The 23,610-nt window shown below is 46.2% G+C and overlaps 1 long non-coding RNA gene across 1 annotated transcript; it reads right to left on the bottom strand.

The window, feature by feature from the left end:
* Nucleotides 1-9,673: 9,673 nt before the first annotated feature.
* Nucleotides 9,674-22,467, bottom strand: LOC140598464 (uncharacterized). The gene is made up of 2 exons (XR_012000890.1): nt 22,322-22,467; nt 9,674-9,973 (listed from the first exon to the last, which is right to left on the bottom strand). It is a non-coding gene; the product is annotated as an uncharacterized lncRNA (long non-coding RNA).
* Between the last annotated feature and the right edge of the window lie 1,143 nt (nt 22,468-23,610).

Genomic DNA, 23,610 nt, shown 5'->3' with positions numbered 1-23,610 from the left:
AAGAAGCTTTCACTAGTTTTTACAAAATGAGACAAAGAAGACAAGCCTGAGATTTTCATGAAGCTCGCTTTGTTTTGTTTAAAGGACTATCCTTGAATCAGAGATGAAGGCCTATCTAACAACAAATATGTTTGGTGATTTTTGAGCGATCACTATGTCCCTGACCTGTGTCACCTTACATAGATGTTCTTGATTAATCCTTAACACAACCCTTACATAACTGAGGAAACTGAGGCTTAGCATGGTCACTAATTTGCCCGCTGAAAAGCAGCAGAGCTGGGATTCACACTGAAGATCTCAGGACACCAGAGCTCTGCACTCTTACTTAATATGCTGTCTGTCCATCCTAGGACCTGCTTTAATGTTTAACAGCTGTATTGAAATATAATTTATATGCCATCAAATTCACCTGTTTAAAGAGTGCAAGTCAGTGCTTTCAGTTTATTTATAGAGGGACACAACAATCACCATAATCAAATTTTCGAATATTTTCATCACCCCAAAAAGAAATCTCTTTTTTTAAAAAAATTATTTATTCAGGAGAGACACAGAGAAAAGCAGAGCCACAGGCAGAAGGAGAAATAGGCTTCCTGCAGGGAACCCAATGCGGGACTTGATCCCAGGACCCTGGGATCACACCCTGAGCCGAAGGCAGACACTCAACCACTGAGCCACCCAGGCGTCCCACCAAAAAGAAATCCATACCCATTAGCAGCTCCCTGATCCCTATCCTTCATCTCCAGTCCTGCCAACTGCTAATCTACGTTCTGTCTCTGTAGATTCACCTATCCAGACATTGCAGATAAATGGAATCATACTATATGTGTTATTTTGTTACTGGGTTATTTCACTGAGTATGTTTTTGAGGTTCATCCATGTAGTAGCATGTATCACCACTTCATTCCTTTCTATGGCGAAATAAAACTCCATTGTATGGGTGTGCCCTATTTTGTTTATCCACCCATCAGTTGATGGACATTTAGACTTTTTCTACTTTTTAGCTTTAAGAACAATGCTGCTAGAACATTTGTGTGTGAAGCTTTTGGGTTTGGGGATTTTTATTTCTTAAGTAGGCTACACACCCAGCATGGAGCCTAATGCAGGGCTTGAACTCATGACCCTGAGATCAAGACCTCAGCTGAGATCAAGAGTCAGACGCTTAACCAACTAAGCCACTCAGGTACTCCTTTTTGGTTGTTTTTTGTGGGTTATTTTCCGGACATATGTTTTCATTTCTCTTGGGTAGATACATAAGAATAGAACGGCTGCGTCATATGGTAATTCTATTCTTAACATTTTGAAGAACTGCCAAACTGTTTCTCAAAGCAGCCATTTTCATTCCCATGAGCAAAATAGAAGGATCTAATTCCTCTACAACCTTGTCAACACCTGTTGATAGCAGTCTTCTTGATCATTGCCATCCCAGTAGACGTGGAATAGTATCTCACAGTGGGTTTGGTTTGTGTACCCCCAGTGACTGAAGATGCTGGGCATCTTTCCATGTACTTATTGACCATTTGTATATCTTCTTTGGAGAAACGTCCCTTCAAATCCCTTGCCCATTTTTTGGTTAGGTTATTTGTCTTTTTGTTGTTGAGTTGTAAATGTTCTTTGTATACTCCAGATACAAGTCCCTCATCAGATACACGATTTGCAAATATTTTTCCCATTCTGTGGCTTGTCCTTTCATTTCTCAATCATATCATTTACAATGCAAAAGTTTTCACCTTCACACTATCCAATTTATCTATTTTTTCTTTAATTGCTTATGCTTTACAGGTCATATCTAGGAATCCATTGCCTAATCCACAGTTGCAAAGATTTATCCCTCTATTTTCTAAGAGCTTATAGCTCTTTAATTTAGGTCAATGGTTCATATTGAGCCAAGGTTTATGTATATGAGATAGAGGAGTGCAAATTCATTCTTTTATATTTGTGTATCCGATTGTCTCGGCATCATTTGTTGAAAAGGCTATTCTTTCCACATGGAACTGTCTTATCACCCTTATCAGAATCAACTGACCATAAATGTAAGAGCTTATTTTTGGACTTTCGATTTTCTTCCATTGGCCCAGATGCCTATTCTTAGCCAGTTCCACACTGTCTTGATTCCTGTAGTTTTGTAGTAAGTTTTAAAATTGGGAAGTATGAGTTCTTCACCTTTGCTCTTCTATTTGAAGATTGTTTTGGCTTTTCTGGGTCCATTACATTCCTATATGAATTTTAGAATTAGCTTGTCAAACACTGCAAAAAAACAGCTCTCACTTTTAAAAGTGTTCTCTTATGAAATACAGTGATAAAAGACAGTAATTAAAAAAAAATTTTTTTAATGACCCTGTTTGAGAAAAAAAAGCAATTCTATATAAGGCCCCCCAAATTGTGGGGCATTTTACCCATCTGTGAAATTCAAAAGTGACTTAGAAAGTCCTGGAGCATGGGCCAGATTTTGAGGTAGGGCAAAGTGCACACTGCTGGGGAGAAGGAAAACAGATGACATGAAATGGAGTTTTGAGGGGCCCCTGGGCCCCTGTTGTAACATAATCTAGGAGTGTCCTAAGGACAAGAGGTGGGGCACAGAGGGTCCTATTTGCATAAAATTTGCATGCAAGACCCACAAAGCTCCTGAGGAAAAAGTCGCCTTTAGTAAAGGGAATCAGATTTGGTGCTTTGGCACTGTCACCACTTGTCAAGGTGAAGAAAAGAAGGGATCTGGGGTACGGCTCGACATCTAAGGTCAGATGTACAGCACTGAATACTTCCCCTGAACGAAGCCCTTCCTATGCAGCATCTCATTTTACTGCTCCCTGCAATCCTGTGAGTTCACAGTATAGTTGCCTGCTTAAGTACAGAACACAGCACTGTCCAACAGAAAGATCCTATGAACCACACGTGTGATTTTAAATTTTCATGAGCCACCTTTAGAAAGTAAAAATAGCAGATGAAATTAGTTTTGTTAATATATTTTTATTTAATTCTATGTATCCAAAATGTTATTTCCAACACATGATCAATATCTAAACATTTATTTGTAGAGTATTTTTCATTCCTATTTTCCTACTAACGCTTTAAAATTCAATGTGCTTTTATACATGTCCAGGACATCTTGACTTAAATGCTAAGTATTTGATCCGCATTTGAATTTCACAAAACTTACAGCTGAGACGTAGCTTCACATTCCTATTACTGACAGCATACTTAAAAGCAAACCAAGTATCTGTTTTAAAATTTAAATTTGAATGAATAAAAATTAAATGAAATGCAAAAATTTCCTCGGTCACCCCAGCCAGATTTCATACGTTTGTGGCTCTCCCATTGGGCACACAGGCCAGCATCCCTGTCACACTGTATCATGAGGGTAGTGACAAAGTCAGCTTGTTGAACACCATATCCCTTGCTTTGTGTGAGCACATAGTAGGTAGTCTTAAACATTTAATAAATAATGTGTAAATGGATGAACCAACAAGCAAACCAAGCTAATGAGCAAATGAAATAATGAGTGAAAAAGAAGTAAACTAGGTCAAATGCCTACAAGCCAGTGGCAAGGAAGGAATTCAAAGCCAGGTCTGACTCATTCCAAAAGCTATTGGCTGCAAAGAACATATGTGGACATAGGAAAGGAAAGCGGAAGCCTAGGCCATCGAGCCAAGGATCATCAGGGTGTCCTCCAGGCCCTGCCAGCCCTCCATAGGCCCCCTTTCGTCCACCTACCCTTCCTAGCCTGCTGTGCCACCTTTCCCCCGGCCAAGCTCTGGGGATGCTCCAGGAGCCCAGAGGATGAAAGGCTGCTAGGGCAGGTGACACCGTGAACGTGGTGACAGCCGACTGCCCCAAGCACCAGGGCAGAGCTCTGGGCACAGGAAATGGGCACCAGCTGCACAGACAGAGCCCTCGTTTGTCTTGAAATCGGCACAACTGACCTCATATCTGGTCACAAGTCCTGGTGCTGATCCAAAACCAGAAGGAGAAGCCAAGGGAGACTTCAGTTTCAGTCACAGGACTTCAGAGCTGGAAAGAGTTGGGGCATCATCTCATCCAGAACATTTATTTTGTAGATCAGGAAACGGAGGCCCAGGAAAGGCAATAGTCGCACACACGGTTCCTTTCTTTAAGAGGAAAGGCCACATCGTACATTTGCCATTGCTGATGGTACCACTATTTCCTTTCTCTAAAATGATACCAGTTCTGGGGCCTTTTCTAGCCCCTGGAAGTTCTGTTCCCCCCGCCCCATGGTGCTGGCCCCCAGTGTTCTGAAGAGTAGCCACACTGCCAGAAATCTCAACTGGTTCTGCCTGGAGCTTTTGCTGATTGTTTTCTCTGCCTGAAATGCCCTTCCTCACTTGCTCTTTACTACTCCACCCCTCACAGTCTCAGGCCGGCTAGATAAACACCTCCAAGGCTGGGCTCAAATGTCACTGTTTTGGTGAAGCCTCCTCTGTCCCACTGAACTAGCACATCTCCTCCTGCCCTCATCCCATAAGGCTCCACATGACAACTATTGGACAATGGAGAAAACCAGGTGGGCTTTACCTCCTTGGTCCAGGAAGGCATTAGTGGCTGAGACCCCATTAGTGGGAGGAAGTTGCGGAAATTCAGACTGGAGAGCAAGAATGAGGCCAGATGGGAGAATGGGGCAGGTTGTGAACAGTGAGAAGGGAGAACCTGGAGGCCCCCCTATGTCTGCCTGTAGTGGGAGTGTGATCTGGTCCTTGGGGGCTTCACTTGATCCCATTTTCACAAGAGATGGAAAACAGCATCATTGAAGACATGCTCCCTGCCTCCCGAGCTTCAGCTGTAGTAGAGGAGACTCACATATTCATGTTTAATGAGTGCTGAGAGCTTACCTTGTGCTGGCCACTGTCATAGGCAATGGGAATAAAACTAGGTTTGTGTGTGTGTGTGTGTGTGTGTGTGTGTGCGCGCACATGCTCGCATGTCCGCAGAAGCGAAAGGATAAACATAGCTAGCAATCCTTTCAATGTGCTAAGCACTGTTCTACATGCTAGAGACACAACGGTGGATGAAGCAAGTATGTTCCTGCCTCGGGAAGTTCCTGTTCTGGTGAGAGAAGACAGATATTGAATAAGTCATGACAAGTTTGACAAGTTCAGTGCATTTATGAAAGGAGCATAAGGAGCACCATGGGAACGCGCAGCTGGGGAACCTATCTTGATTCAGGACCTCCACAATGAGACGACATTTCATCTACACCCCAGAGATGAAATACAAAGATTTCACAGATGAAATGTGAAATGGTAAAGTGCCGGGTGCTTTGGGAGTCCATCAGGAGGGCACAGGACTCTGACCTGGTTGAAAGGAAGGCCCCTTGGAGGAAGTGACATCCAGTGATTGCCCACATAGATATCACTATAGATGGAAGGTGGATACGAGGAACAAGGAAGACCAGTCACAGCAGATCTGGGCTTTCCTGCAGAAGTGATATTTAAGATCTGAAACACACATCAGTTAACTGGTGAGTACTGAAAAACAGTGCAGGTGTTCCCAGCAATGGGGCGGGCACATGCAAAAGCCCTGAGGTGGAAGGAGATGGCTCCCTGCAAACCATTTTTGTCTCCAGGCCCTTTGAAAAGGATCTGCAGGTCCAAGCCACCAGTGAGAGCAGAGGGCTGCTCTCTATACCCAGAGAGCACTCGCTGTGTTTGCTGTGCTCCATCCGTGGGGCTTTCCAGGCACCGAGAGGCATCTCCCTCGGGCCTAATCCTGGACTGAGTATCCAAAAAAACTTCAAACATCATTGAACTTAGCATCATGCCTCCTTTTCCTGAAAGGCAGTTGAGACTCAGAGAAAAAGCAAGGGATTTACCAAGGTCAGAGATAATCACGCTGATTAATCACTTACTATGTCCCAGCTTCTGTGCTAAGCTCTTTACTGTTCAACACTAGGGACAATTATTGGTCTCATGTGATCAATGAGAAAACTGAGGCTCACAGAGGGCATCTTGTCTGGGGTCACATAGCTAAACAGTCCCCAGAAATTTGAAACCCAGGTAGCTGACCGCAGAGCCTACGCTCCTCTTCAGTGGGACTCTTTGGCAGAAGTTGTCCAGAGCTCAGGTTCTCTGACATCCAGCCTTGTGCTTCTGCCACCGGGAGTCCTCAACATCCCTGCGCCCAACAGTCTGACTTCAGGTGGAGCACTGAGCAAGAGTGCTAACGGAGGGCCCCAGGGCTTCAGCCCACCTACCTTCCCTCTCTCCTGCTTGCTCTCCCACTAGCTTTCCCAGCCCAAGCTCCACCCACATCACCCTAATTCCTGCCCCGCAAACAGCACCAATTTGGCACCCCCTCACACCTTTTAGGGGCGCCCAGCCTGCCCTTAGAGGAAGATGCCTAGCATCGGCTTACTGCACAGGCCTAGGAAACTATCTGGGGTTCTTCATTTTTTTTTAATTAATTTTTATTGGTGTTCAATTTACCAACATACAGAAAAACACCCAGTGCTCATCCCGTCCAGTGTCCGCCTCAGTGCCCGTCACCCATTCCCCTCCAACACCCACCCTCCTCCCCTTCCACCACCCCTACTTCGTTTCCCCGAGTTAGGAGTCTTTATGTTCTGTCTCCCTTCCTGATATTTCCCAACATTTCTTTTCCCTTCCTTTATATTCCCTTTCACTATTATTCATATTCTATCTGGGGTTCTTTAAACAAGAAGTCCAGATCCTGAGTGCCCAGAATGTGATCAGGAAGTGGGGGATCATAGGCTTGGGGTGAACCATACCAATAGCTCCACAGACTCTTGATTCCATGGGGAGAACACAGCTGCCGGAGGGGCAAGCGGGGCCCAGAGCTCCAGGTGGAGTGGAATCCAAACCGCAGACAATCCTGGGGTTACCGCTAGGTTCGCCCTTTGTCCCCATAAGGCAACTTTCCAGCAGGACCAATTGGTACACATTCCTCATGTCCCTACAGGACATGCAGCTCATGCCCATACTTCCTCCAGGGCCCTTACCTAACAGTGACCCCCACCCCACACCAAAATCACCCCTTCCCACCTCGGTTCATGCCCCAGCTTGTGCAAACCACAGGCCTCATACTGCACTAAGGCAGGATGAGTCAGGGGGAGAGCTGAAGGTGCTAAGCCTGGGAAGCTGCTCTGAGCCGGGAAAAGGAAGCTCTGTGGCCCCCGAGAGGAATGAATCAGGCAGGAGTGGTTCAGATCCTGGTTTCCAGCCTCTATTCAGCAAATACCTGTAGCAGCAACAGATATGGGGGAGGGACCCAGGCATGTCTGGTTTGGGGTCAGGCATTGTTGAGGAAGTGCTTTACCAGGAAAGTAGGTAGATGGCATCTCCAGTGTCGTTAAGACTGCAATTTGCTCATGGGGGGCAGGGAGGTGATGCAAGAGGGCTCTGTGTGTGTGCACACATATGTGCCTTTGGGTGTGTACATACATGCATGTGTCTGTGTATATGTATATGGGATGTGTATGTGTGTGTGTCTCTGATGGGGGCACATGTCTAGACACACATCTGTGTGTGTGTCAGTGGGTGTACAGTGTCTGTGTGTGTGTGAAGGCGTAGGCTTCTCTGCCTATGTCTGTATGGCTGTCATATAGGTCTGTCTATGTGTCTTTGCCTCTGTAAGTTAGGTTGTGTCTAAGTGCAGCAAGCAAGAGCACCCCAAACTTGGTGCCTGGCAAATGATGCCAGAACCTATCATCTCAACCACTACATTTGACTGTTAACCCCATGAGGACGGGCACCACTCACGATTTTTCTCACTATCGTGAGAACATATTAAATACTAAATACGCAGGTGTTGAATTACTATCTCAGAGAGGCAGGCCCTCACCTGGTTCAGCTGCCGAGGAAGCACAGAACATCCCAAAGAGGAGGCCCACGGTGGTAGAGGAACGTCAGCCAGGCTGATCCCATTCTGAGAACAAGTCTCAGAGGACCTTTCCAACCCTTTGGTGTTTCCCTCTGCCCCGGTCAGAAGTCAGGAACAGGACTCTGAGCTCTGTGATAACCTTGCTGTGTGAACTTGAGAATCCCTTCCCCTCTCTGGACCTCAGGTTCCCTATCTGTTCACAGAGCAGGTTGGATTACAAACCTCAAAGGCCACATCCGGCCTCAGCATAGTGTGGTTTTTACCTTCAGTAGCTCCCGCCCGGCTAGACATCGGGTCCATGGAATGCCTCCCAGAGCCTACTCCAACGTCCCCTGGTCTCTGCTCAGGCAGCAGCCAGGGGTCCTAACAAGTGCCACTCTCCAAGGCTTCACATTGCCCCTGGGCTCTCCAGGGTGAACACTCATGGGTAACCCGCAGGCATTATAATTAAGAGCACCTTTTCTAGAAACACACAGGTTGACATTTATAAGCTTGAGAAGGGAACATTGTGGGACAGTGGCGATGAAAAATGCAGTCCCCTAGCAACCTTAGCCTCTGGGCCTCTAAGGGGGGGAAGCATTCTGTAAGTTGTGTTTTCCAGAAAGTTGCGCTGGAGAGAGGGGAGGGGATGAAAATGCTACAATTTTCTTTTGTTTTAAGTGTTTCAGATAGGAAGCTTCCCTGGATGTATTACATGCTTCCCTGCCTTCTCAAACAAGAGGTGAAGTATCATTTCATCTTTCTTTGATGACTCCAGGCCATTATAAAACATTAATGATTGAATTGAGGTTTTTTTTTTTTAAAGATTTTACTTATTTATTCATGATAGACACAGAGAGAGAGAGAGGCAGAGACACAGGCAGAGGGAGAGGGAGAGAAGCAGGCTCCATGCAGGGAGCCTGACGTGGGACTCGATCCCGAGTCTCCAGGATCACACCCCGGGCCGAAGGTGGCACCAAACCACTGGGCCACTGGGGCTGCCCTTGAATTGAGTTTTAATACAGTGATGTCCTGAGGGCTGTGTAGGTCTATTAGGCTATTTTCACTACCCTGGAAAATCCAGGCTTTCCTTTTTTTGTAATTGATTATTGCTCACTGATAGAATGTCAGCTGCAACTTATTTCAAGGGCCCTTCTCTCTACATTCTTTTTTTTTTTTAATATTTTATTTGTTTATTCATGAGAGACACAGAGAGAGGCAGAGACACAGGCAGAGGGAGAAGCAGGCTCCTCACAGGAAGCCCGATGTGGGACTCGATCCCAGGACCCCAGGATCACGCCCTGGGCCGAAGGCAGATGCTCAACCACTGAGCCACCCAGGCGTCCTCTCCATTCTTTACAACAGTAAATCTGTTAGATAACTACATGCTACACCGTGTAGAAAATGAGTCTATCAACTCTGGGCAAGGTGTTCTTTAATGAATGAAATACATGGTAGAAGCCTTTTTGTCGCCAGCATTTCTTAGCCAAGTAACCCTAAAAAATATCTTTCTGTGGCTCAGTTTTCTGATCTATAAAACAGGACTAATAATAGTATCCACCCATAAAGCTATTGCCACTGAACCTAAGTTTATATGCAATTAAAGCTCTTAACACACTGCCAATAGTAGCTATTCAATAAATGTTATTTGTTTTACTCTTTTTTTTCCATGTTTTTTCCTGGGAAGCAAAAAGGGGCTGAGTTGTTTTATTCTTACCAGTATTCTTGTCTGAGTTTTGGATCAGTGACATTGTTGGATAGCTACTTGAGTTCTGTATGAGTGAAATGACTCATTCCTAAAGAATGCTTTGAGCTGCAAATAACAGAAAATCCAACTAACACTGGCTTAAACAAATAGATGTTTGTTTTTATTCTATTACAAGAACCACAGGCAGACAGTTATTGGCATTAGTTTAATGGTGCAATGATGTAAGGACAAGTACCTCTGTAATTCTTTTGGCCTCTACCTCATGGTCACAATGTGGCTGCTGCAATTCCAGTCATTGCATCCTTCTTTATGGCTGGAAGAAGAAGACAGGGCGATGCCAGCTGGCTGTCTACTTTCCCAGGTACCCACTTTCCAGCAGATTTCTCCTTGTTTTATCATCCAGAAGTGGATCACATGGTCATTGTTAATGCAAGGATTCTGAAAAACAAGAAATAGGGTTGTCATGATTAGCTTTGACCAAACATCACATCTCTCTTAGGACTAAACCACACCATCTCCCTGCTCCCATCCTCCATCCAGGGTTCTATTAGTAAGGAAGAAGGGGAAATGGAAATTAAGTCAATCGCTAACATTGTTTATTCCAGTGACTATCATATTTCTTTCACTGTCTTAATTAGGAAATTTTTATTCCAAGTGACAGCCAAATCAGACAGACTTAAGCAAAAATAATTGGATAGAGAGAGGAATTAATAGGAACAGGAAAGAAATAAGGAAAGGAAATACGTATAATATATATACAAATATAGTGCATAAATAAATAGACTCCTATTCCTGAGAAGTCCAGGAATAGTTTGGTTTTAGGTAAGTATAGGACTGAATGTACAAAAAATATTGGCAAAAGGTTGCCCTTCTCTGCCTTTTGTCTGTTTTGTTTTGCATTTGGTCAAGTAGATTCTCCTGACACCTGACGGTGCCTGGGAGCTCCAAATTCTCATTCTCCCAGGCTTTTGTCAAGTTGAAAAAAGAGTGAGTCATTTCTCCCTGTTGCCATAAGCCAAAGTTCCAGGGTAAATGTTAGTTGGCTGTGATTGGATCACAGGCCCATTCCTGAACCAATCACAGGGACCATCGGGAATTCAGAGCACTGATTGGCAAGGCTGATCTCAGACCTAACACTGGAGCAGAGGTTGGGTCAGTGGCCCCAAACCACTGGTCAGAATTGGAGGTCAGAATGGGCTGGATGTCTCATGGAAATTAGGTGTGGAACCAGAGAAAGGGGGAAGGGACACGGAGCAGACAGAGAGTTTTGCAGTTTCCAACTTAGACCTATGAATTGGGAAAAACAGGGATTCTGGCCCCAGCTAGCAGTGGTCAAAACTATCTTAGAAAGGCAAAATGACATGCCCAGAGCCATTTGGCTCATGGATGGTTAGTGTGAATCCAATGGTTAGGGAGCACCTGAGCTCCCAGTGTTTCTCCTACACCACATCCTGAGCTGACGGACAACTGGTCAACCCAGGGAGATAGTTCAGGAGCCACAGGGCCATGGGACAAACTAGTCAGAGGGACCACCAAGAGAGACCACTGGTTCTACATAGTCCTTTATGAAGCTCCATTATTTATTTTTTTAAGATTTTTTAAAAGATTTATTTATTTATTCATCAGGGACACAGAGAGAGAGAGAGAGAGAGAGAGAGGCAGAGACATAAGCAGAGGGAGAAGCAGGCTCCCCACAGGGAGCCCAATATGGGACTTCATCCCGGATCCTGAGATCTCGTCCTGAGACAAAGGCAGATGCTCAACCGCTGAGCCACACTAGGTTCCGCGTCCCTATGAAGCTCCTTTAACTCCATCATCTTATTAAAGCTTCATACTACCCTGTGAGGAGGGCAGGCCCAGAGAAAGGTCCATTCTCCTGAAAGAGAAGACAAGAGGGCACCTGGGGGGCTCAGTGGTTGAGTGTCTGCCTGACTTTAGCTCAGGTCGTGATCCAGGGGTCCTCGGATCAAGTCCCCCATCAGGCTCCTGGGGGGAGCCTGCTTCTCCCTCTGCCTGTGTCTCTGCCTCTCTCTGTGTGTCTCTCATGAATAAATAAATAAAATCTTAAAAAAATAAAAATAGAAAGAAAAGAAAGAAAGAAAGAAAGAAAGAAAGAAAGAAAGAAAGAAAAGAAAGAAAGAAAGAAAAGCCAAGAAAGATATGGAGAGAGCACTCAAGGCAGAGGAGTGCTAGTAACCCCTGTCATTTCTCCAGCACTTACTTTGCACCTGATCCTGCATTATCTCATTCATCTCTCCATAATGCTGTGAAGAAGGTACTATTAGCACTACCATTTGACAGCTCCGATTCAGAAAAGTGAAACAACTTGCCCAAGATCACCCAGCTAATAAGAAGAGAAGCTGGGGCTTGAAGCAGGTCTGTTTAAAAAACCGGGCCCTGGGGATCCCTGGGTGGCCCAGCGGTTTAGCGCCTGCCTTTGGCCCAGGGCGCGATCCTAGAGACCCAGGATCGAATCCCACGTCAGGCTCCGGTGCATAGAGCCTGCTTCTCCCTCTGCCTATGTCTCTGCCTCTCTCTCTCTCTCTGTGACTATCATAAATAAATAAAAAAAATTAAAAACAAACCGGACCCTAAGTAAATGAAGGAGGCTCCACCCAAGCTGGGTTCTTAGTGAAAGCAAAGCAGCCTACTGTGATCTGAGGATCCAATGGGTAGATATTTAGGATGCCTGGACAGCCTGGCAGAGACAGGATGAGTATCAGGAAGGCAGCCCCAAAAAAGCTTCAACAAAGAGTCAGTCCCTTTTGCCTGCTTCATAACACCTGGGATTATGCCCCCTCTGCTTTCCTTCTGTCCCCTTCCTCCAACATTATCTATTCATGCCAGCTTTAGCCCAAAAGACTGTCCCTAAAGTCTAGGGATCAGCCCAGGACAAAGAATTTGGCCTGGGAATCTTGGAACCTGCATTGGCTTCTATCCCTAATTCACCGGGCAAACCTAAGAAAAGCCCCCTCTCTGGGCCTCAGTTTCCCCACCTGCAAAAGTAGCTAGTTGGACTCCATAATCTGAGAAGGCACTTCTGGCTCCAGCCAGAATCATTGTCTCAGGTTCCAAGATTTCTCCACCCCGCCTCCCCCATGGTGGCTTCAGATTTCTTGCCTGGGGGAAGAGCCTGGGCAAGTTGCTACAGTTCAGCTCGCTCCCAGCAGAGAGGCAGAGAGGCATGGCTCCCAGCCCAGCAAGGAGTTTTACCTAACCTCAGCAAGCTGAGCAAATCCCTGAGAACAAAAAGGGGAGAGGACCGAAAGAGGGAGGGGATCCAGCGAGTCTATTATTGCCTTGCTGAGCCAACACTTTAACCCTTTCCACCCTCCGCCAGCAGCAGGAAGGCGAGCAGGGACTCAGGGCAGGGCATGCTTAGGCTTCTAGGAACTGCTCTGCACTCGAAGCCAACTTTCCCTAAGGGAGGCCTCCCAGGGAGCGGCTGCAGCTGGAGAAGCCATTTGTCCTTCAGAGATCCAGACGTGGGATGTCACAGTTGGAAAGAGCTGGGAAGAGCCCCACTCCATCATTTGCAAGTCAGGAGGCTGAGGCCCAAAGATGGGGAGTAAGTCGGTCACGATCACATAGCTTTAGACTCACAGGAAGGAGGCTGATCAGCGCAATGCCAAATACATAGATTAATAGAATTTGTTGAATGACAGAAACCTAGCCCCCTCGACTATACCATATTGCCTTTTAGGATTCTTAAATCAAAGTTTCCATCCCTAAATTAGAAGCAGATTGTTGAGGCCTGTCTATAAATTCCTCACTTGAACCTGCAGTGACTAATACACCCAGGAGTACGGGATCAAACCCACCATGGCTATTAAAAATTTAATACAAAGCCCCAGTGCCTTGGGGCTGTGCTTTTTTATTAGCCCTGGAACAGGGTGAAGCCTGCATAATCAGTCAGGCTGAGCCAAGAATGCTCAAGAGTCCCATCCCTGAGAAGCTCTGAGGGAGCACTTTTCCCCTCTGGAGGCATTCTGGGGAAGACCTTCTGAAAAAAAGAATATCTTTCCTATATCAGCCTTAATTATAGACAAAGGGGGGCTCTCCTTAGCCAAGAGAAGTATGAATTAATACAGTTCACACCACTACACCCGTACAAATGACCTTTCACCCTTACTATGAGGCCCACTCTCAGGTCTCCCAAAAGCCTCTGTGAACATGTATATGACCCGCAAGGGAAGAAGGGGATGGGGGTCCATACTGTTGATGAATTTTAAGCAGGTTGCATATATTTGAGCTGGGAAAGCAGCCGGACTGCATCAAAATTGGGATCCTGGGCTCCTGCAGTCAATGAGGGGGCAAGGGCCAGAAGAGGGCTCTGGGTGACCTGAGGATGGCAGTGGGGGTGCAGCATAGCTGCCTTACCTACTCTGGTAGATTGTGGGACTGATAGGACTGTGAGAGAGCAGGGGTGCCTTCTTGGCCTCGTCTCCCTGGGTCCTTGGGAGGGATACAAGCTCTAGGGACTATTCGTGACCATATGAGCATCACTCTGTGCCCGGCACTGTGCTAGGCACCAGGAGTAAAGGAACAAAACCCACATGGTTCCTGCCCTCAAATACAATGACAAGTAGGAAACACAAAGGTCGTCCTACTGTCATTTCAAATGTGCCCAAATCCCAGTGCTGAGCTCTTTGGCAAACTAGCAGCCCACAGGGATCACCAAGTCATGTTTATTAATCACTTATTAATTGCATTCTACATACGTGTCCCTCTCTCATAAACACATCCATCCATCAGTGAGCCCTCTCAGCTCTACCTCCAAAATATACACCCTGAAATCTGTCAGCCCCTCTGCCTTTGATCCAGATGCCATTTTTTTGTCCCATGGATGGCTGTCCTTCCTGCCCTTCCCTTGTCTCCCTCTAGCCTGTTCTCCAAGAAGCAGCCAGAATGAGTTGTTCTCCTCCTAAAACCCTCCCTGGCCCTTAGCATGAAGTACACACTCTCTGCCATGGCCCCCAGACCAGACCTCCCTCCCCTGTCTCCTGCCCACCACACACTCTCTCCTTCTGCACAGGCCTTCTTTCTGCTCCTTGAAGATAACACACTAGCTTCTTTCTCTGGGCTCCCGCACTTGCTGCTTCTCCTTGGAGGGTTTGTCTCAGCTCACTGTCATTCAGGCCTTGACTCAATAGTCACCTCCTCAAAGAGCCCCCCCTTGACTACTCTAATCAAAGCCCCTGCCATGGCTCATGCTCCATCACATTCCCTTATTTTTATTGTTACAGTAGTTAGCAGTAACTGAAATCATCTTATTTCTATGTTAATTGTCTGTCAGTCTCCATCTACTAGAATTCTAGTATGCCCCTTCAGGGCAGGATTTCTATCTTATTTTTTCACTACTATTTACATTGCCCCTAGAACCCAGTGCCCAGTGGGGTCTTCAAAAACTTTTGTGGCCTCAGGACACCTGGGTGGCTCAGTCAGTTAAGCATCCCACTCTTGATCTTGGCCCAGATCTTGATCTTGGGGTCATGAGATCAAGCCCCATGTGGGGCTCCATGTTCAGTGTGGAGCCTACTTAAAAAAATTTTTTCTTAAATGGCCTCATTAAATGACTTGTCTAATGCTCAGATGCACATTTTGGAAAGGAACGTAGAACTTAAACCCATCTACCTATTTATCAAATGGGGAAATGAAAATACAGAGAGAGACCAGGATTTGCCCAGTCATATGATCCCTTCAGTCATTCATGTAACTACTACATGGAGAAGAGGAAGCAGCTGTGAGGGTATGAGAGGAATAGCTAGTGCCGATGGCCTGAGGCAGGACCTGTATAGGGAAGCAGGTAAGAGATGAATGAGGAGGGGAGACATGTGAGGTGAGGTGAGGTGGCCAAGCAGGCAAAAGTCAGGCCAGGCAGATGCAGCTCGGATTTTATTCCCCCTGAAGCAAAAAGGGGAATTATTTCACTCCCTTGGGTAGGATGCAGAGAGAGCCTGGGATTTGGGAGACCAACCAGGCACCCACTAGAAGCCCAGAGTAAAGATCCCAAGGTTGAGTGAGTCCCCCTGGCGTGTTTGCCAGGGCATCAAAGGTGCCGTAGGCTGTCAGCGCCTGTCTGAGCTCCACTTGGGCAGAGGGTTGCATCCAGAGCCCAGTAAGTGGGAAGGCAGCAGTCTCTGCACAAACCCACTGCTGCCGGTGTGCCGCATGCCAAATTGCTGCACGCTTAGTTACTCATGCCACAGGCTTTGGACCAATTAAGTGAGCAAAGAGGGTGGTTAACAAGGAGTAAACAATCTAAATGCCCATAATTACACTGAGGCTTTGCTATAATACATCTAAGCCAAGAGATGGGAGTGGGAGCAGGAGGAAACACGGGGTCTCCTCGTCTTTGTTCTCTATGGTCTGCCCCGCTGAAATTTCTTCCACCCAGCTCACCCTGTCTCGTGCTCTGATATGGCAGTCTGCAATTTTTTTAAAGATTTTATTTATTTATTAATGAGACACACACACACACACACACAGGCAGAGACACAGGCAGAGGGAGAAGCAGGCTCCATGCAGGGAGCCCGACATGGGACTCGATCCTGGGTCTCCAGGATCAGGCCCTGGGCTGAAGGCGGCACTAAACCGCTGAGCCACCCAGGCTGCCCGGCAGTCTGCAATTTTCTTGTCTTTTTATTTTCTATTTTTTTTCCTGGCGGAGGAGGGTGTGCATGCTAGGTTCTCAGCATTAGGATTACAGCAGAACAAAGCAAAGTGCCCGCTCTTATGGAACTGACTCTGTAGTCAGATAATCAACAGGTAAACAAATAGCTATAAAATGCCTACGTGCCACAAAGAACACTGATGTGGAGCAAGGGGAATAGGAGAGCTTCTGGGGGTTGGACACATACAGTGTGTCCAGAGAAGGCCTTTCTGATAAGGTGACATTTGAACAGAGATGGGAAGGAGATCAGGGCTCAACCATGCAGTTACCTAAGGGAAAAACACTCCATGCAAAAGGTGTTACAAGTCTGAAGGCCCTGAAACAGACTTGCAGACACAGGCCAGCAGGACTGAGCAGAGCAAGCCACCTTGTAGGACCATTTGGGCTTACACAGCTACTGGGGCGGAGTGGGTTCCAGGTAGACAGAACGGCATGAGGGAATTCCTCAGGAGAGACACAAGCACTTTCTGTTTTTCTAAGTATGTATCTTATTTGATCCCTAGAACAGAACTGTAAGGGTAAGAAGTGTAGGTTTCTTTTTCCATTTCACAGCTGAAGACCTGAAGCTCTAAAGTATCTGCCAGTTGAGCCAGCATCACTACCTTTTAGGTCAGATCTGAAGCTCGTTCTTTTTGACACTGCACCATTGTGAGCTTCCAAAAGCAGCTCTCAGGCAAGCCTCTGATTGGGTTACAAAGTTCAAAGCAGAGCTAAGTCCCAGAGCACGATACAGAACACTCTGTGATGTGTCTATATAGAGTATTAACACATCCCGTAAGACTGTAGTAATTTTTAAAAAATAAATAAATAAAAATAAATAAAAAGACTGTAGTAATTTAACCAATGTGGCCGAAAACACAGCTCTCATCTTTTGAAGAAACCTTTATGGAAACACTGAAACTTAGAATCATGTTCATGTCAGATCCTAACTTAATATTTCTGGAATGAAATTCTTCTTAAATGTATTTGTCCTTTGGAATTTCTCTAAGAAGTTTCCTACAAAGTACTGGATAAAAGGTAATATGAAAGATTAAATTAAGATCATCATCCAGAAGATCAGATTCCCCTGAAAGAGACATGTATGCAGATTTTGGGAACATTTCCAGAAAGTTTTCTCTAGCTCTGCCATCATTGGACATTTGTTTCTGTGCCATCCGTGTTTACTGAATTTCTGATATTGTTACTGTCATTTTCATTATTCGGTTTCCATTTGTCACCATACCAAGTGAAAACAACAAAATGGGTGTTCATGAAATTTGGCAGAAATGTTTGTGAGCATCTTATGTAAAACATAGGCTGTGTAGGAAACAGAATTTTTTTGCAGGGATCAGGTGGGGAGCATCTCAAAGAGCAAGAGAGTCATCTTAGACACTGGCAGGGTTGCTGATCACGAGAGACAAGCCACAGCCCTCAGGAAACTATGGAAGGAGAAATGCAAGGAGGGATTTACAATTTAACTCCCATATTGCAAGTCACAAGGGCAGACGCTCTGAATCACAGACATTGATCTGTGATAGAGCTGGTTCTCCCATGGGCCACTCCATGTAGCATGATCCAGGGATCTATTTCTTAATAATGCTAATGACACTGGCAAGCAACCCTGGTACAACACCCCTAGTAGGCTCCACCCCTGGGAGCATTATACCCATGTTATAATGATTGGGGAGCAGTTCTGTGAGTATAGTGGTTCTCATGCTTTTTGGTCTCTGGACCCCTTTACACTCTTACCTTATTAAAACGGAGAAGAACATGTTAAGTATTTATGTGGATGTATTTAAAAAGTAACAATAAAAAAAATAAAAAGTAACAATAAACTCATCACATGTTCATACAAGTATTCCTATGAAAATATTTTCAAAATCAAAAAATAAGGAGAAGAGTGTCATTGTACATCTTTTCAAATGTCTGCAAGAAACACCTCATTTTCCTCTCTGCTTGCTGTGATATCACAAGTCCTGTAGCTTCTGGAAAACTCCACTATGCACTCATGAGAAAATAAGAGTAAAAAAGGCAAGGAAGTTCTTAGCAATAATGAAATTTATGTTGACCTTGTGGACCACGTCCAAGGGTCTCTGGGACCCAGGAGTCCCCAGACCACTCCATGAGGACCTCTGATATAGCAGTTGAAGCCAAAGTCTGGGACTTTGGGTGAGGCATTTAACAACCTCTCCATGTCTCAAATTTCCTGCCTACAAAATATGGATGATTGTAATACCTGTCATCATAAGACTCTTATGACAATAAAGTAACTTACTATGGGTAAAGGGCCTAAAACATAGTACCAGCTGAGGAAGCACTGGCTGTTCCTATTAGCCTCTCAAGAGCTGAGTGCATGCCCCAATGTTTACAGCAGCAGTGTCCACAATAGCCGAACTGGGGAAGGAGCCTCGGTGTCCATGTGGTCTATGTATACAATGGAATATTACTCAGCCATTAGAAATGACAAATACCCACTATTTGCTTCGATGTGGAGGGATGTGGAGGGTATTATGCTGAGTGAAATAAGTCAATCGGAAAAGAACAAACATTATATGGTCTCATTCATTTGGGGAATATAAAAATTAGTGAAAGCGAATAAAGGGAAAGGAGTGAAAAATATCAGTGAGGGTGACAAAACATGAGAGACACTTAACTCTGGGAAATGAACAAGGGGTAATGGAAGGGGAAGTGGGTGGGGGGTTGGGGTGACTGGGTGATTGGCAATGAGGGGGGCACTTGGCGGGATGAGCACTGGGTGTTATGCTATATGTTGGCAAATTTAACTCCAATAAAAAAATTTTTTTTTAAAAAAGAGCTGAGTGCATGGATTCATCGTTCCTCCAGTACAGAGCACAGAATAGGCACTCCAGGACTCTGTTGTGAGTAAAGACACACACACACTATTCCTTCTCATGAGAGGACTCTGCAGCCCTTCCTGGGACCGAGGAAAGTTGGTTTTCTTGCCCCGATTAAAAAAACTAAACAGCTTGGAGAGGCCAAGTGACTTAGTCACTTATAGTCACTCAGCAAATCCCACCATACCTGCTGTCATAGCTGAGCACGGTCCTCCTCCACCCACCCTTGCCACCCCTAAAGGCCCCTGCACACCCTTGGAATGGAGATCCCTGTAGTATCTGATTTTGTCCTGCTGTGAGATGTGCCCCCTCTGCAGACTACTGGGCCAAAGCATGCCTGCAGAAGCCCTCGGTTTAAGATCCTCAGGCTCTCTCCTCCTGCTGCCCCATCCAGAGAGCACTTCTTGGTTATAAATACTTATTAACTTATTTGAGGGGACAGTCTCTTTGGTTTTGATAGTTGCCATGCCTGGGATGTGGGAGGGGCCTCTTGTAAAAATGTGGATGTTTGTTGAAAGAAAAGAGGAATAAAACTATGTCTTTTTCTTGAAAAATGAAACCACTTGGATAGTTTTTCTGGATACATAGATGTTAGGGATGGTGGAGAGAGAAGGAGAGAATGGTAAAATGTTAAAACAGAAAATCAAGCAGACACATAGGGTCTCAAGAGTTAAGGTGTTGTGTATGCAGAGCTCTGGCTCTGTTTAGCTTTTAAAGCAATAATGGTAATAATTGCAAGAATGGCTCATGGGTATTAGGAGCTTGCTGCGCGCCAGGCACCATGCTGAGCACTCTGCACGGCTTGTCTCACTGAATGCTCGCAAAACCCTAGTCAGCAGATAATAGTGTTATTTCCACTTTACACATGGGGAACCTGAGTGCTTGAGTGACTCGCCTGATGTCCTACAGCCAGCAAGGGGCACAGTATCGCTGTGGTGTGTCTTGCAAGGCTCAAGGAATAGAATGCAGACCAGAGTGGGTGGAAGGAGGCTGGGATGAGAGAGCGGCAGGTTGGGGTACCAGGCAGCAGAGGAGGCCCAAATGTAGGTGCCAGAAGTTCAATGTCTCTGGGGCTACGCACAGGTGAGCCAAAGGAAAATGCTGCTGACTTATATATATATTTTTAATTTAAATTCAATTAGCCAACATACAGTACATCATTAGTTTCAGATGTAGACTTAATCCTGCGACTCGACACTGACTCAGGGTGACAGGTGCAGAGCCTGACTGAACACATCTCATTTTATAAAAGAGGACACTGAGGCTCAGAGAGGGGAAAGGCCTTACCCAAGGTCACCCAGCAAGCCAGAACCCAGCCCAGTCACTTCTTCTACCCCAGTGATTTTTGGCGCTCTGCCAAGTGCCCCTCTTCTGAGACACACACTTCCACCAGCCACCAGCTCTCCTGAGTCCCTGCCTCTCTGCAGAGAGGGTGGCGTGGGAAGAAGCACAGCATGGCCTTCACTCTAGGCTTCCCTCCCCTCCCAGGGCCGGACGAAGAGAGCAGTGGGGGCATGACCAGGCCTGCAGTGGCCGCCTCGGGCTCTCCACCACTGCTCCCACCCCCCAGAACAAAGCACTGTTAATGAGAGCAAATTACAAGGGTTCTGAGAATGGAAGGGGGCCCTTTGATGGCTGGGGTGGGAGCTGGGATGGGATGAGCCCCTCCTCTGTCCTCTCCCCGGGCAGCAAGCAGGCTGGCACAGGATGGTGCTCACAGAAGCATCCATCAGCCCGGTCAGTGTGGGGGCTCCAGGTTGGGCTTCTCCAACCAGTTCTCCACTCCCAGCAACCATAGAAATGACAGTTTCTGGTGGCCAGGCAGCTTGGCAGAGTTCCTCAGCCATTCCAGACTTAGGTCTTAAAGCAGATTTGGGGGAGAAACTCCAGCATCCCCTAAATCCCTGGAGAATGGACTAGGGCTCTGAGGATTGCTCTGCATCATCTCTGAGTTTGGTTAACTTTTCTGTCTGTGGTGAGGGGACTCATAGAGTAATAATCACTAAGATATATTAAGGTCTTAGTCTGGTACTAGCACAACGCTAAGGGGCTACATACCTTAATCCCCACATAAACCTATGAGCACAGTAGTTATCAAGGTACAGTCCCCATGCCAGTATCACAGGGAAACTTGTTAGAAATGCAAATTCCCAGGCCCCACTACCTTATAGAGAGTGAGCACTGGGTTCAAGGCAGCAGGGCAGCAGGTAGTAGATCCTGGGGTCGGACCCTATTCCTGCTGCTCTGGGCCTCACAAGTCTAACCTCCAGGCTGTACTGCCGGTGTCCTGCCATCCCCATATCCCTTTTGCGTGGGACATCACAGCTGAGAGAGGCTGAAAGGAATTTCAAAAGGACAGCATATTCCTTGGGCACTGTTTCTAACTGGGAAAGATTGCCAGCAGCCTAAATGACCACCAGCACCTGGCTGGTTAATTCAGCTATGGGGTGTCCATATGATGGAATATCCTATAAAACTGGTATTTTATAGAAATTGAATGGAAAAGTTTTTTTTATATGCTATGGAATGATCTCGATATTACAGTATTACATAGTAAAAAGCTAAATGCCGAATTATATATGGGGTGGGGGGAAGCTACTATTTGGGTAAAGAAGGAGAGAATTTGTAAACCAATCTGTTCATACACACACACAAGTCTCTGAAAGAGGGAAAAGATTGGGGGACATAGAGATCCCCTGGAGGTGACAGGGAATAAGGTTATAGGAGGAGATTTTTTACATGCTTTTATATGGATCGCCTACTCATATGATAACCAGAATACAATTACAATGGAAAAGAAGGAGGCACGGCGGAGACTGTGAGAAGACAGAGCAGGTAAGGACCAGGAAGTTGAGGGCCTGTAAAATGCCAGGCACTGAGCTGGCCTCTTTACCTGCATTACCTCCTCTAATCTCCTCAACAAACCTGTGACGTCATTGGTGTTATCCCCATTTTATTGACACAAACACAGAGTCACAGAGCTGGTTAGTAGCAGAGCTGGGATATGAATGTACATTTGCGTGACTCCAGAGCCCAAGCTTTAAATAACTCTATTCCATTAACATATACATTTTATTTATTTTAATGTAAATATCAAATATGTATATTTACTTTTTATATATGTTCACTTAAAACTCCCAACGCCCTTTCAAAGATGTTATGATTTTTCCCCTTTATAAATGAGGAAATAGGGGCCCAGACAGGTTAAGTTACTTGCCCAAGGTCACACAGCCATAGCATGAGTAACAGAAAGAGAATCCCTAGAAAAGATGAACAAACCTTGGGGCCTTGTACTCCAAGTTTCCAGTGGAGAAGACTCCTTCTCAATAAATTAGAGGTGAAAGGCTGTGACTTCCACGTTTATAAAGGAGTGTCCATCATGCTGGTTGTTTCCCCAGTGCCAGGCACAGTGCCTGGTACATGCAGAGCACCTGAAAAATTGGGAGGAAGAGAGGAAATGAAGGATAGCAACACTGACTAAGGATCACCTCAGAGGAGGTTTGGGATCAGCTAAGCCAGGTGGGCAAATCCACGTCTAGAGGCAGAGGCACTTGCTTAAACTGGCTCATAAGGAATTCTAAGGAGACTGGACATGAGGGTAGACAACATTTCTTCATGATCCACTTACTTTGGGAACTGTCACGATCTCCTTCTGCCCTCCTCCCCTGCCCCAATGAGGATGGAAGGGGACAGAAACTGGCCATTTTGATTGGGGCAGAAGAAAATAAGCCATAGTAAGGTTTGAGCCTATGGGGAGAAGGGTCCCTCAGCAACTGGGGCGGGGGGGTGGCTGTGAAAGGAGGCAGTGAATATAAGCAAGAAGCTCCAAAAAAGGAAGCTGAGATACAGCAAAGGCCAGTGGATTAGCAATCAAGGGACCTGGCTCTAGTCTCAACTCTGCCTCTTACTAGCTGTGTGGTGTGGGCAGGTCACTTCACCTCTGACCCTCAGTGTCTTCATCTATAAAAAGCAGGATTATTGGGAGACCCATTACTAGTGGTCAGGGGTTGGTGGGACACAAAGAGGCCTGTGGTCCAAGATGCAGCTGGAAAAGCAGAGCCAGCCTATGGCAGATCCTGCAAGTTGGGCAGAAGCGTCTGGATACCTCCACCTTGCAGGGAGTGGGGCACCACAGAAGGTGTTTCTAAGGGACAAATGACCTGGTGGACCTGCACTTCCTTCCCTGGCTGCATGTGAAAGGACAGGCTCCAGGCCAGGGCAGGCTCCAGGAGTAGGCCTCATCACTCACTGCTGTTGGCCAGGCCTTCCTGGAGAGCTGCCCAGAACCAGGGTGAGAAGGGCTCCTGACTGCTCATGGACACCTGGGCCTCCCTGTGCCATGGGGCTAGATGTAAGAGGCTATGGATCCTCCCGCAGAGAAGGCCTCCCCCTAAGGAATGGCTGAAACGACACCAAGTCACCTAGGTGCCCCTGGGCATCTCCCCGTCTCAAGTCTGACCATCCCCATTCTCCCAAAGCACACCAATAGGGCTGTATGGGCTCTGGGGTCAAGTTCTATTCGGAGTGGCTGTGTGACTTGGGCTAGTCCCTGCCTCTCTCTCACAGGC

This window comes from Vulpes vulpes, chromosome 4 (genome assembly GCF_048418805.1).
Source record: "Vulpes vulpes isolate BD-2025 chromosome 4, VulVul3, whole genome shotgun sequence".
NCBI lineage: Eukaryota > Metazoa > Chordata > Mammalia > Carnivora > Canidae > Vulpes > Vulpes vulpes.
Note: the sequence above shows the minus strand (reverse complement) of the source record. Positions and strands in the feature narration are given on the sequence as shown.